This window comes from Mesoplodon mirus (genome assembly GCF_964341445.2).
Source record: "Mesoplodon mirus genome assembly, chromosome: 6".
NCBI classification, from domain to species: domain Eukaryota; kingdom Metazoa; phylum Chordata; class Mammalia; order Artiodactyla; family Ziphiidae; genus Mesoplodon; species Mesoplodon mirus.
The window spans coordinates 80,954,576-80,969,557 of NC_138982.1; the positions used below are offsets into that span (position 1 = coordinate 80,954,576).

Below are 14,982 nucleotides of genomic sequence, written 5' to 3' on the forward strand. Positions count from 1 at the left end.
CTGTCTGCATGTTCCAAATGAAAGGGCCTGGCTGTATCGAATGAGGGATCTGGGAAGAGTCCTGGATAAAATCTCGGACATAATTCCTGCTCCTGGGAAATAGAGCCTGAGCGTCCTCCTCCCCGCTCCGCCTCGGAGTCCCCGGGGGAAGCCTCGCTCACGCGCTGCGGGGCGCGGCGCACGGGTCCGCGTGGCCCCGAGGCGTACGGGGCCATACGGGGCCATACGGGGTCGGACCGCCCTCCCTGCCAGAGCGCCGGGTCCGGCGAGGCGCGCGGGGCGGTGCCAGGGGAGGGGCAGGAGGTCCTGCCCCGCCCCAGACGGCCAGGGGCGGCCCGAAGGCGCAGCGCGCCCCGTGCAGATCTCAGAGACCCGCGCCGCCGTCCCGCTGCCTCCGCGCCCGCCTCCCGGCTCCTGGCTCGGAGATGGGCGCGGCGCCCTGCGGTGCTGCCCCCGCCCCTCCCCGTCCCTTCCGGCGCCGCGAACCCGCGAGAGACCCGGGCACCGCGGGCGTCCCGCCGCCGGCCGCGGGCTTGGCGCTCCTTGGCGGTCCGGGACCTGGTGAGGTGAGCAGCGCGCCCTGGAGGATCCCAAATTCGGGAGTTTTCAGGACCTCTCTGTGGACACGATATATCCACAAAACATCAAACACTTAAATTCTAAAGTAAAAAGTGGAAAGGGGGGGAAGGGCGTTCTCTCCTCTCCAGAATCTGGGCAGCTTCTTTGGAAACGGTAGAGAAACTATCTTAGAAATTGGAGGAGAGCCAGGGTCCCTGACCAGGGATGTCCGTGGCAGCTTCCTGAGAAAAGGAGGGTTACTGGTATTTGTCGGGAAGAGGGGCTGCGGCTGTTCCGTTTTGTTAAACGAGCGACAGTCTGCTGAAACGGAGGGATCCGGGAACAGCGTGTAGACCTCCCAGAGCCTCCTCGCCGAGCTTGTCCCCAAACCTGCCTGGTGGCGGAGGGCGGGGGCACGTGCACCCCAGGGTGCCGGGTGGCGGATAGGGTGGACTCCCTCACGGGCACTGTGAGGTCCTGAACAGAGAAAGTTTTATTGTACTGCGGTCTGTCGAACTGCCTTGTTCTGGGCAGAGGAGAGTCGCCCGGGAGCTGCCGCATCCTTGTAGCTCTCTTCGAAACTAGAGGCCACTTGTTAGAACTTGAATGGTGTATGTCTAGTTATACGTGCTACGCTGCGGAATATGAACCGTGAGGTTTTTCTTTAAAATTGAGATTTGTTGTTAACATTTTCGAATAGGAATCTGTGGGGGAGAGACGTCATTGCTTGCTCTCTTACTCTTCCCTTTGTTGGTTTCCTAGGTACATGTGTGCATGAATAATAGGCAAATTATGTCCTAGCCTATAATGAAATGTCTTTACTGGTGCAGTCCTTTAACCGGGATATGGAGGGCAACATTAAATTATTGCACCCCTAAGTGAAAGATTTTCAGGTGGGGATTAAAAGCTGGAAAATTTGTTGATATAATTGTATGAGGCAGCAAGGCCTGCAAAGGAAAACTAATTTTTCTCCACCAATGGCTAAATGCAGCATAGAAGGCCTCCCTGCAGGCTGGGTAGCAGCCAGGCTTGCAAAACAGTAGCTTCTTCCCCTGCAACAGTTGGAGCAAATGTGTAAATGGCTAAATAAATGGAGATAAATGGCTGAGGAAGTGGTTGTACATAGTGTAAGGCAGTTTGAGTCTGGAGAAGAAAATGCCTTGGCAGGCTTTGCTTGAGTTAGGGATCTCTTGGGAGGGGACTGGTGCCTCTCTGGTCCCCATTTTGCCAACCTAATTCCACTTCAGGGCCACCGCTGTCTCCGGAGTGCTCCCTGTATTTCCCTTTCTCTTCCCCCTCCAGCTTTTAGCTTTTCCCTGTTCCCCAGTAAAGTAGCATTGAGCTTGGCAGAGGCAGAGTTATGGTAACCTGGGGATAGAGAACTTCCAAGTCTAGTGAAAGCAGAGCTGTGGCCTAGGGGAGACTCGGGGTCGGTGGGGTGAAGCAACTTCCAGCTTAGACTTCCAGCCTAGAAGGCTCTCAAAAGAGTGGGAGGGTAATGATGGAGGGAAAGAGATTCTCTGGGGAGGACAGTAGGTACTTTACAGTTTGTTTCCTGCTGAGGGTTTTACTATTTCCTTTTTTTGTTGTTTGACCATAAGGGCATTTCCAGATGGAGTTGGGGGAGTATAGAACTTCTCTGAAAAGTCCCTCCTTTTCCCAAATTTGTATTTCTTTCAACTCCCTTGTAGGTTTTCAGAGAGTAAATGAGGGCAGGGGGAGAGAGAAGAAAGAAGCACTGAGGCTCTGCCTTTCCACAGAGACAATGGAACGTGGACTGACTTGGGCCTAGAAGGTGGATTTGAAAGTTGAAAAGAATGTTCCACATTTAGTTAAAAATCAGAGCCTTTATTTTGCAGAAGGGCATTGAGAACCATAACATTTACCTTTAGTTACTGATGAGTTTTGCCTGTTAACGGATCCAAGTTCCTACCTCTCTTTTTTTTCTCCAGCATTTTATTGTGAAAAATTTCAGACGTACAGAACTCGAACCAGAAGGTGGTTAAGAAATAGATGAGTGAAAGATATTGACATTTTGGGGTGGGGGGAGGATCTTATTCTTCTGACTCTTCCCTAAGAATCCTAGGCACATCTCTTCATTGCTTCCTTTTTCCCATTCTTTTTTTTTTTTTTTTTTTTTTTTTTTTTTTTTGCTGTACGCGGGCCTCTCACTGCTGCGGCCTCTCCCGTTGCGGAGCACAGGCTCCGGACACACAGGCTCCGCGGCCATGGCTCGCGGGCCCAGCCGCTCCGCGGCATGTGGGATCCTCCGGGATCGGGGCACGAACCCGCGTCCCCTGCATCGGCAGGCGGACTCTCAACCACTGCGCCACCAGGGAAGCCCCTTTTTCCCATTCTTAAAACATCAGTTGGATGATCTCACTCCCCTGCTTAACACCCTCCAACGGAATAAAATCCCTCACACTTGGAATAAAATCCAACTCTCTACCAGGATTTAGCAAAGCCCTATGTGATCTGGCCTCTTTGCCCTTATATTCTGTCACTCTCCCCTCACTTTACTGTCTTCCTTGCTTTTCTTTGCCTGAACACTCTTCCCTCAAATACTGGCAGTGCTTCTTTCCTCAGTTCATTCAGGGCTCTTTTCAAATGTGACCTCCTCCATCAGGTCTTCCTTGACCACCTGATCCCAAACCGCACTTTGTCACTCCCTGTCCTCTGACCCTGCTTTAGCTTTCTTCACTGTACTTACCATTACCCAGCATTAACTAGTATATCTGTTTCTTTATTAATCATCCATATATCCCCCACTCAAATGTAAGCTTCAGTAAGGACAAGAAATTTTTTGTTTTATTCATGGCTGTGTTCCTGTTTGGCATATTGTAGGCAATTAATAAATAATTGTTGAATTAATTAGATAATTGAATGACACAGACAAGACATTGCCTCCCATAAGGGTTACAGAACCCTTGGTAAAATACTGGAAGTCCTTGTAAGTAATTCAGGTTAATCAATATTTTATAGGTAAATGGTGATCCTAGAGATCAGTGGCCACTCTTATCTCCACAGTGCTTTGAAGCTGAATCCTGTGTTAGAAGCTGGGCTAGTTTTGACAAACCCTTATCCCAAACAAGATATAAAAAATTTCAATCCTAGAAATTTACCCCTTGCCCCTTTCTAGTTACTCCCAATCCCCAGAAGCAACTTTTGTTATGATTTCTGTTATCATAGATTAGTCTTGCTGGTTCCTGAACATATAAATGCATTCACACAGTATGTACTTTTGTGTCTGGCTTCTTTTTGCTTGGCACAATGTCTGTGAGATTCAGCCATGTGGTTGAGTATAAAAGTTGTTTCTTTCTTTTTATTTCAAGATAGTATTCCACAATATGAATATCTACCTTCTATTTATCCATTCTCTTATTGATGGACACTTGGGTTGTTTCCAGTTTGGAGCTATTTTGAACAAAGCTGCCATGAACATTCTTATAGAGTCTGCCTCATTTTGGCTTCTATGTACTTCTTTGAAAATCTTTGTGCCACCAGTGCTGAGAGAAGTATGGCAAGGTTATGGTGGCTATGACCGATGTGGCAGCCTGCCTGCAGCCCAGCAGTGCCCTTCCTAGACAGCCCCACTGGGCGCTGACTTCCACTGCAGAGGGAAAGCACTTGGAAAAGGAGTGCACAGGCAAACTGGGGAGCCCTCCGGTGCACTTTCAGTGTTTCTAGATCCTTAAAAGAGACTGTAGAATGCCTGCCGCCATTGCTGTTGTATTCACCTCCTCCTCTCAGCTCCCCATCCCGGTACAAGTTGACTCTAATTAGCCATCGAGCATTCTGTTCTCGAGGGGTTTAAATATTTATGAGTAAGAGTCTTGTTCAGAGCCTGATAAAATATTTATGTGTTTCCATGGGGCATTGGTTTCCATCTAGACTTCTCAAGGTGTTTTTTTGGAGACACTTGTCATAATCATGAGCTGCTCGGACAGAGATAGATGATACGGCCAGAGAACATTGGTAATACTGAACCCACCTTGCTTTCTAGGGATGGGGGAGAATGAGCCTTCAGAAGAATGAGCATTAATAGTATCTGGATCGGGAGAAAGACTGACAACAATGACTTGGGAAAAGCAGGGCCTGTTAATGGAGTGCCCCTGAGGGTGTGAGTCCAGAGGGGATGGTGGAAAAGAGCTTGTCAGCGTGAGGGGGGATTAATTAAGATGGAATGCATTCGTTCCAAATAGAAGAATAAAGAAATCAGCCTTTAAAGGACACAGTTCCTTTGACAGCAGTGTAGACAAGGCCTGTATAAGGCAGCTGTGCTGAGTGCTATAATTATCACACCTGCTATGAAAATATGGGAGAAGGAGTGGAGGCTAGCCAGCGTTTCCAGGGCTGGGGGGGCCGGGGGAGAGAACTAGCTATTTCAGGAGGAATTGTTATTTTCATCCAAGGAAGAAGTGCCTTTTGAGTCAAGTTTTGAAGGAGGTGTGGCTCTCTGACTGGCAGCTGTGGTGTGGAAGGGCATTTCCAGACAGACAGAGTAACTTAAGCAGACATTTGATTCAGGGCCAAAGTGCTGGTGTGGCTTTGAGTGAGGTGGAGATGGGGGTCAGGGAGGGGTGGGGCAGGTTTGCAGTAAGAGGTAGAGCCGGAGAGCTAAAGGCCAATGGTAAAGGAAACAGGAGCCTGGACTTCAGTCTGTTTGTGGTAGGGAGCCATGTAACTTCTGATTGGGTCAGATTTTGAGCAATTCTTGGGCAGTGCCTCCAGCCCAAGCAAGGCCTTGAGGTCTGTTTATGTCCAAGGCACTTCCAGAATATTCTCCTGTGTCCAATCCAGTCTAGAGACTTTGTACAATCTACTCTAAGGGATGTAAACAAGAGGAGGTCAGATTCATTCAATATACTCCTGGGATTAACCAGAAACAGATCTCACCCAACACACAAATACTCAGAATACTCCAAGTCAAACTGAATTCATGGGCTGTATACTGCATCCTCTGATCTCTTTCATGGCCACTTTGCCTCAGTGGGAGGGAATTGAGAGGGTCTAAGTACTCCTTTATCACCTGAACCTAAATCTGGGTCAGTATACTTCAGGCTGGGTTGCCAAGCAACAGAGGACCAAGCAATGAGGCTGGCAGACCATCTCTGCAAGATTCAGGCCTGCTTCAACCCGGGTCCTGGGCTGTGACTAGAGAGGCAACTGGCAATAGAGGGTTGAGGCCATGCAGATTGACAAGCCATAGACAGGACTGCTCGGCCACCTTCCACATGTGTTCTCCCGTCAGATCGCAGATTCCTATTCAAAAGTGCCTCAGGATGTTTATTTTTAATCCATAATAAAAATAAGGAGGTCAGGAGGGGTGTGAAACCTCTCGGTCATCTCCACTTTATGGTGTTTGCGATAAGGAAGAGAGGATTGTAGACGGTGATGGTATGGGGATAGTCAGTCTTCAGTGCTGTGGTGAGGAACTTTGCATATGTATAGATTAGCTGGAGAGCTCTGGAGTTCTGATGGGGAGAAGCGATTTCTTGGTGTGAGGACAGAAAAAGGCATGGGAGGACCTCTTAGAGAAACTTCGTGATTCTGCCCAGGGCCTTGCTATTTGGAACTGCTCTCTTGCTGCTGTGGGCACCTGTTCTAGAGTGACATTGGGAACACCCAAGAAAGAATTCTCTGGGCCTTCCCACTGCCGGCTGCCTATGCTGCAATGTCAGACTATCAATCAGCACTGTCAGCTCACCATCCTGATTTCCCAGGGGTAATTGGGGAGACCTTGGGAGAGGAGGCAGAAGCGAAAGTCTTAACTAGGGAAATGGCAAGACTCCGGACCAACAACGTCCTTCTTGGTTCTAATTTAAGAAATTCCTGATTTTTTGCGTGAAGTGGAATCTTCCAAGGGCCACATTAGCTGTAGTATGTCCTCTGAACAGGTGAACAGTGTGCATCCTTAATTGAGTGCCTTTTCCAAATGGACATTTCAGTGATTCTGTGTTGTGCCCTGGCTGCTGATGGTTGCCTGCTTTTGGATGCTGTTTAGATAAACCCAGGAGATTGAAGAGGAAGCAGGAAAGATGATGGCAGGAGACAGGAAAGGGAAGAGAGTAGTGACCTGCTGGGGTCCTAGGTACCCAGTTATCTGCAAATGAAAGACTGGGATGAAAGAACATCAAATAACCACCCATGGGAATCTTTATGTGCAAATATTGCTGACTTCCAAGGCAGCTGTGAGGAGAAAAGAAGGGCGGAGACGTGAGGCTGCTGCCAGTCAGTTTGAGGAATATTACTACAGGCTTGACACACCAGAACACATAGCCACACCACAACCGTGCAGATCCCAGCAGTAATACACTGTCCAAACCCCCTTCGCGCTTCCATCACATTCTCTCATATTCATTCATAATATTAGTTATGTATGTGAGACATTTCAGCTGTACTTGCAAAGATACACAAATGCAGACTGACTTTATAAAGTAAGTATAAAGATAAGAAGAAACTATTCTAAAATATTACCAGCAGTGGGATTATAAATGATTCCTTTTCTTTTTTTTAAACTTATCCCTATTTTCTGTGGTTGCTATTATAAGTATGGATTTCTATGATAATCAGCAAAACATTAAGTAAAAAAATCTTTTAAGGGGCTAAGTAGGGAGAAAGAAGAAGAGGCATAGATGGAGGACAGTAGGATTGTACAAGAATAGAAAAAAAATGTTGGAAGATGAATGAACAAAAAAGTTAATCCTTTTCAGGCTGCTAACTTCTGCATATTTTTTTGTTCATTATTGAATATCATATCTCCTGCCCCCCGCCCCAAGGATCTGGAAGCTTCTATTAGCATGAAACCAAATTGCAGATACCAAGCCAAGTTCACACCTCCAAGGCCTTAATGCAATCCTGTGGGTGACAATTGGAAGTCCCACAACTAGCTTACTGATGTCAACCAAGGTGCTAACACAGAGCACTTCAACCTGGGCGGCAGCATCTTTCTCACAGAGTTTAATATTTATTCCTGCAGTGGCCGGGCCAGCCTTGTGCATCTCATATCTGGAATATGGAACAGGGACCAACAAAAGCTGTCTGTGGTTGGAGTAGTGGGATTTTCCCAGACAAAAGCCTGTTCTATTCTCATCCATGCCTCTGCCTGCTGCTCACTGGCTCAGGCAACCCCTTGGGAAGCTCTGCGGCTGAGCCTTTGGAGAGGTAGATGTAGTTTTCATTTCACAACCACTGGCCTTTCCTAGAGGCACTGTCGAGTCTGTGCTTTAATTGGCTTCTACTGAGGGACACGTGGTGAGGCCTCTCTCCGGGAGCAGAAGTTGCTGTCTACCTTTACCCACCAGGATCAATTTAAAGCAAATGCCAGAGAACTATACACCTCACTGAACTCTGGGGTCTGGCATTACTTGTAATAATACAGTCTCAATAAATCCTTTTTATATTTTTAATTTATTACTTTTTTAAATTATAAAAGTAATACACACTCATTATAACAAGTCTAGTAAATAGCAGTATAGAAGGAAAATGTTACTAATCTCCACCTACTTTCCTTTCCATCGTCTTGACAAAACCACTTCTTTACCCCTTTTCTACTTTCAAACAAACGTAGGTAGAGTTATTTTCTATTTCATGTGTAAATGGGATCATATAATACAAGTTATTCTGTTTCATTTTATTATATTCCTTTATTTATTTATTTATTTATTTATTATAATATTCCTTTGCAGAAAAGTTCCGTAATTTTTCCCATGATTTTTGTATTGATAGATATTCTGCATTTTCCTCCAGTGTTTTTTTGTTTTGTTTTTTTTACACAACAAACTATGCCACAGTAAACATTCTACATATATCCTTACACTTTGGTTTTTATTTCCATAGGAAAATCCCCCAAATTGGCATTTCTGGGTCAAAGGGAACACACACAATTTCACTGCTCACTGTGGGTTTCCCCTACAGCAGTCGTTTCCCTCCCTCCTTTTGTCTTGCTCTCCCCTCTCCCACCGCCTTTCTCCGGGGGAGCCTGTGTATTTAGGCAGGAGAGCCCTGCAGTGAGAACTCATCCTTGCCAAGTGTGGATTATATCAGCTCAGTGGGGAGCAGGGTCTGCAGTGTCTTGGTTGCATTGTGTCTCTATTGCTTCTGGTTGGCCAGACTGTTTACAATTCCCCTTGCTCATTTATTCCATGCTGAGGAATTATACATGGTCTTCATCTGTGGCAGAAGCAGCATGATCAGTGGGGAGGGGACTGCTTTCAGAGAGAATAAGCTGTTACAATGCTTTCTCACAACGCGGTATCTGCTAATGTTTTTGTTATGTCCTTCCCTTAATAGTTGGATTGAGAAAAGTTCTTTGATTCCATCCCTCTCTTCTCCCTCTATTTTGAGGGATTTGGGATTTGGGGATTTTTATGAGTATATAGTCAATCAACTACAATTGATTACTTGACATGAGGATTATTAGTTGAGAAGGTAGGGGTCTCGGAGCTTAAGGATCAGTGCCAAGCAACAGATGTGAACATTTTTAAACAAATGATTTTACTCAACCTGGTATTAATAGTGAGCTTCCCAGGACTACTTGGCTTTCGTTTTTATTTTTGCTCTTGTTTGCATGTAAAAATTCAGTCTGGCCCATAAGAATGGAGAGGGGTGGGATTCCTCACCACACCAGGGCTGGAGAAAATATCAGAGAAGCATTAAGGGAAGCTGGTGAGTATGAACAAGTGAAATATAAATGGTGAACTGACAAAGTAGCAAGAAGTTTATGAGATTTTTAAATCCTCATCTGAAGGCTGCTGTGTGGGCCTGTGAGTTCATGGACAAGCTATGGAGATCTGTGATCTCTAATCTATATCACAAACCCAGTTGTGATTCTGTGTTCAGAATGCAAACATAAGCTAAGTGGAGGAAACAAAATCATGAAGTCCTATGGCAGACATTTTGCTGTTGGCTTCTATAACGCATGCTGAAATTTTTGCTCAGTAGCTTTGAAATGGATTTTTATGTCCTAGATTGAAAACTAAAGAAAGAAATGAAAACCAGAATAGAAGTTATTGTGATTAATTTCTAAGGAGAAATTTTAACTTTAGGTTGGATGTATATAAACCTGAAGCATAAGCATCATCCTTTGTGTTAATACTTTTACATCAACTTTTATTTTCAAGTATGCACTGATGGAGTAATAATAATAGTTAAACCAATCCCTATTATAGGTTTGTCTCTTATAACTTAGGGATTCTATAATATATCTTAATTGGTCTCACAGTTAATAGTAAGGATAGTTATGTCTTATACTGTTTGCGCTGTGATTTGCATCTGTAAAGATTATCTTTAAACAGTTTGGTCTTGACAGTAAAAAAAATTTAAGGTTAAACATATTACAAGACATTAAGCATCTGCTTCTGGCCGTAATGGTCTACCTGGTAGTAGACCATTACTCCCAGAGGGGACATCTAGAAAAGGTGGTTTTCAAAAATCTATTTGAAGGCGTAAAAGACCTACCAAGGCAGCCAGTGCTTGAGAGCTAAGACCTTAGAAAGAAGAGAAATTCATTGAGTGCCCTACATTCTAGGTTGCAGTTTTCCTTGAGACATTTACCATTTATTAAGTAGCATGTGAGGAGAAGCTAAGAACCCAAGCAAAAAGCAGCTGCTAAGACTCAGAGAAGCTGAGCAGAACATTCTGCAGCCTGATAGGGCTGGGGAGGGAAAAAAGGGGAATTCAAGGATACTAAGTGAGCCGGGACATAAGAGGCCATGCTCATGGAAAGAAAAGAGGCACAGAGGAATCAGCCCAATAAGTTTGAACCATTTTCCTTATAAGTCATTCACCAATGTATAAGTAGCACACACCAAGAGGTAAGAAAACCAAACAGAAAGCAGGTGCTAAAAAGCTAAGGTAACCAGAGCTATTACAGTATTATTGTGCTGGGGAGATTAAAATGGGAGTGTTAGGCCCACCAAAGTGGAAGGGCCTGAAAAACACTGCAACGGTTAATTTTATGTGTCTATTTGTGTTGGCCACAGGATGCCCAGATAGCTGGTTAAACATTATTTTGGAGTGTATCTGTGGGGTGTTTCTAGAAGAGATTAGCATTTGAATTAGGGAACTAAGTAAAGCAGTTGGCCTTCCTCAGTGTGGGTGGACATCACCCAGTCTGTTGAAGGCCTGCATAGAACAAAAAGGCTGAGGAAGGTTGAAATTTCTCTGCCTGACTACTGAGCTGGGACATTGATCTTCTCTTGCACTTGGCACTCCTGGTTTTCAGGCTTTCGGACACAGACTGGCACCTACACCATCAGCTCTCTGGCTCTCAGGCCTTTGAACTACACCACTGGCTTTCCTGTGTCTTCAGCTTGTGGATGACAGATCATGGGACTTCTCAGCCTTCATAATTAATTGTGTGAGCCAGAACCTTGTAATAAATCTTTTTAATTTATATATAAAATATTACTTCTGTTTCTCTGGAGGACCCTGACTAGTACAAATACCCTAAGCTTTTGGTTGGGACTCCTGAAGGACTGTGCCTGAGGAGTTAGCCCAGAAATAGACCTGATCTTATAAACAATTGAAATCCAGTCCCCAATCAGATTAGCCACTGACTGGATTAACATGATCAGTTTTGGCTCCGGCCAGAGCGAGACAAGGAGTGGGAGTGGGCGTGGGAGGGTGGGGGCCACAGTGGGCAGCCCGGTGGCCTTCTCGAACAACCCCCGACCCCCTCGCCCAGCCCCTTGGCCAGAGCCCACCAGGAAACCTCTGTTTTTTGCTCTGAAAGCCTTCAACTGATTGGATGTGGCCCACCCACACTGTAGAAGGCTAACCCTGTCAAACCGTTTGTCCTTGCACTGCACTCATTTAATGACCTTGCCCTTTGTTGCAGCATGCAGGATCTAGTTTCTGGACCAGGGATCGAACCCAGGCCCCCTGAATTGGGAGCACGGAGTCTTAACCACTGGACCACCCTATTCTTGTTTTTAAATACGGTCCCCTCCATCTCTCAATGGAAGATACTCTTGGAGCAAAGGTGTCCAGTAGAAATGTTCTCAAAAATCCTGGGCATGTTCTCAAAACACTTTTTTTTTTAACAGCTATTTAATTGCCACTGTACTGCCAAGGATTAAATCAGTTTTTTACCTTGCTTCTTCACAGTGTTTTCCTTATAAAAAATTAAAGTAAGAAAATGACTGCCAGGTGGAGAAAACTGTCTGCTAAAGAATTGTATAAAGGCGTCATAATGGCAGTATAAAAGACTTGATCTTGGAATCAAGGCCTTGGGTTCATGTTATAGCATCTGCTACTTTCTAGCCATATGACAGTGATTTTATCTCTCTGGTTCTACAAAGTGGCCATACTTCACGTTACTTGTTGTATCAGCAAGAAAAATAGACCACAGGGTGGGAAGGGTTACAGTTAGTCCTCTGGTAGTGCTCTGGTTTCACAAGTCTTTTCTAAAGTTCTTAGAGTGATTAGTAGGAGGTAATATTCATGTAATACCACCAGCACTGTGCCTGCTTAATAGAAGACACTCAATTATTTCTTGAGTGGAGTTAGCTTCAGTTGATACTATACCCTTTAAATTTGAAAAAAGCCGACTTATTTTACCATATACACAATTGTTTACTGTTAAAAGTGTTTAAATTAATTGTACCCTTGGTTACCTGTTGAAAAACAGAACTGAAATGTTAAGTGGTGACCAAGTAATTATACTTCCATCATGCTAATGTTGTAGGGAAGAATAAACAAAAATCAAACAGCCAAGGCATACCCAATAATTAAGTTGCACAATTAAAGGTTAATATTTTCTCAACACAAAAATGCAGGTCTCTACTTCATCCTACTCTCTTACAGCTAATCTTTGATAACTCGAGACACACTGAAAATATTAAAGCCAACTAGGTCTTAACTGATTACATTTTCCTTAGTAAAGGTGGAAGTGTAGAGAATTATTCTTAGTATACTGATACAAATAAAATTGGCTGGTTATTAGATGCCTTTCAGTGTAGTGGTTATGGTAAATGAAGTTCTCTTGCCTATAAAAGTTTTGTCCAAATCACTTCGTAGTTGCCTCAAAATCCCCCACTTGTTAAGTTCTCCTTTCCCTGTTCTTACTGGTTTTCTACCTTCATACCTTTTTACGAAATAAACATTTTCTTCCAACTAAAAAGCAAAAAGGTAATCAGTTTTATTCTAACACCCTAACAGAAGCTAAAAAACATATCCTTTGGAAAAGAGAAAATGATCTAGAACTTCTGTATTCTTAACATATGGTCTCTGATATTCAGTGAAATAAAACAAAACAAAACAAAAGGGGGCATACCAAAATATTCTTTCCAGAATACAGTGCAGAAAGGGAGAATGTAGACTCTCTGAGTTGAGAAGACAGTTTCAAGTCTACGGAGACCAAAGGCAGCTGGAGTTTGCAGAACGGAGTATTGAAGAGGAGAAAGCTGCTCAGAGAGAACTCCAGAGATTCTCACAGAGTATACCTCAAGTACAAAGCTGAGTACTTATGAGCACGTGAGTGTGAGGAAGCTACCTAGGGAGGGAAGAAAACCCACTCAAAAGGATTAGAGGAACCAGTACTTGCCAGTCACACAGGGCTGGGAATAGAGATTTCATCAGGAAAAAGTGCAAGCAAAAAGACAGTGGGGGCTTCCCTGGTGGCGCAGTGGTTGAGAGTCCTCCTGCCGATGCAGGGGACGCGGGTTCGTGCCCCGGTCCGGGAAGATCCCACATACCGCAGAGCGGCTGGGCCCGTGAGCCATGGCCGCTGAGCCTGCGCGTCCGGAGCCTGTGCTCCGCAACGGGAGAGGCCACAACAGTGAGAGGCCCGTGTACCGCAAAAAAAAAAAAAAAAAAAAGACAGTGGAACAACATCTTTAAATTACTGGAAAGACAAAAAACAAAAAAAACCCTTCAACCTAGAATTCTATGCCCAGTGAAAATATCTTTCAAAACAAAGGCAAAAGACTTTTTCAGATATATAAAAGCTGAAAGAATTCTTTACTGGCAGATGTTCACTACAAGGAATGTTAAAGGAAGTGCTTCCAGCAGAAGGAAAATGATACCAGGAGGAAATATGGATATATACAAAAAAGCGAAGAGAACCAGACATGGTAACTACATGGGAAAATATATAAGATTTTTATTATTTAAACCTCTTTTAAGTAAAATTGACAGTTTAAAGGAAAATAAAAACAATGTATTGTGGGGTTTATAACATATTTAAAAGGAAATGTATGACAATGACTGTACAGTGGCTGTTAGTGGAAACATGGAAATATATTCTTGGTCACATTCTTATACTACATGTGAGTCATGTGATATCACTTGAGGGTAGACTGCAATAGGTTAAAGATGTATCTATAAACACAAAAACAGTCACAAGAAAGAAGTATAATAAGCCAAAAGAGAGATAAAATGGAATCATAAAAAATACTCAATTCACTTTAAAAAAAGGCAAAAAAGGAGGAAAAGGGAAAGAAGAATAAAAAACAATACAATATGGTACATTTAAACCTAAAAATACCAATATACCAATAACTACTTTAGATATAAAGGATCTCAACACCTCAACTAAAAGGCAGGAATTTCCAGATAGGATAAAAAAGCTAAGCCAGTTATATACTATGTATAAGAAACAGACTTTACATATCAAGACAAAAATAAATTAAAAGGGTGGAAACGTTTAACCGTGTTAACACTAATCAAAATATAGATGAGTAGCCATATTAGTATCAGATAAAGTAGATCGCAGAGCAAAGAATATTATACACCTAATAACAGAGCTCCAAAATACGTGAAGTAGAGATGATATGACTTCAAGGAGAAATAGACAAATCCATAATTGTGGTCCATAATTTCATTAGCTTTCTTTAAGTAATGCATGTAGCAAGAAGACAAAATAATTAAGGATATAGAAGAAGGAAACAACATAATCAGCTTGACCTCATTGATCTAGATATAGAGCTCTAGATATTGATATAGAGCATTTTACCTATTGACAGCAAAATATGCATTCCTTTCAAGTACACACGGAACATTTATCAAGAGAGACCATATTCTGGGCTGTAGGACAAGTCTCGATACAGTTAAAAGGATTCAAGTCATACAAAGTATGTTCTTGACCACAATAGAATTAATTAAGAAATCAATAATAAAAATCTTCAAATACTTGAAAACGGTAATGCATTTCAAAATAGCTATTAAGGCAAAGAAAAAATCAAAAGGGAAATGAGAAATTAGTTTGGACTGAATGAAAATGAAAAGTTACATATAAAAAGCAGTATAGGTGTACCTCATTTTATTGCACTTGGCAGATATTGAGTTTTTTACAAATTGAAGGTTTGTGGCTACCCTGCATTGAGCAAGTCCATTGGTGCTATTTTTCCAATGGCATTTGCTCACTTAGTGTCTCTGTGTTACATTTTGGTAATTCTTGCAATATTTCAAACTTTTTCATTA

At 43.3% G+C, this 14,982-nt stretch overlaps 1 protein-coding gene across 1 annotated transcript in view; it reads left to right on the forward strand.

Moving 5' to 3' along the window:
- The first annotated feature begins 252 nt into the window (after positions 1 to 252).
- The window catches only part of GPR156 (G protein-coupled receptor 156), a 94,354-nt gene continuing 79,624 nt past the window's right edge, over positions 253 to 14,982 (forward strand). The window contains exon 1 of the mRNA XM_082625597.1: positions 253 to 566. The gene's annotated coding sequence lies outside the window, so the exon portion shown is untranslated. The remainder of the gene's footprint in view (positions 567 to 14,982) is intronic.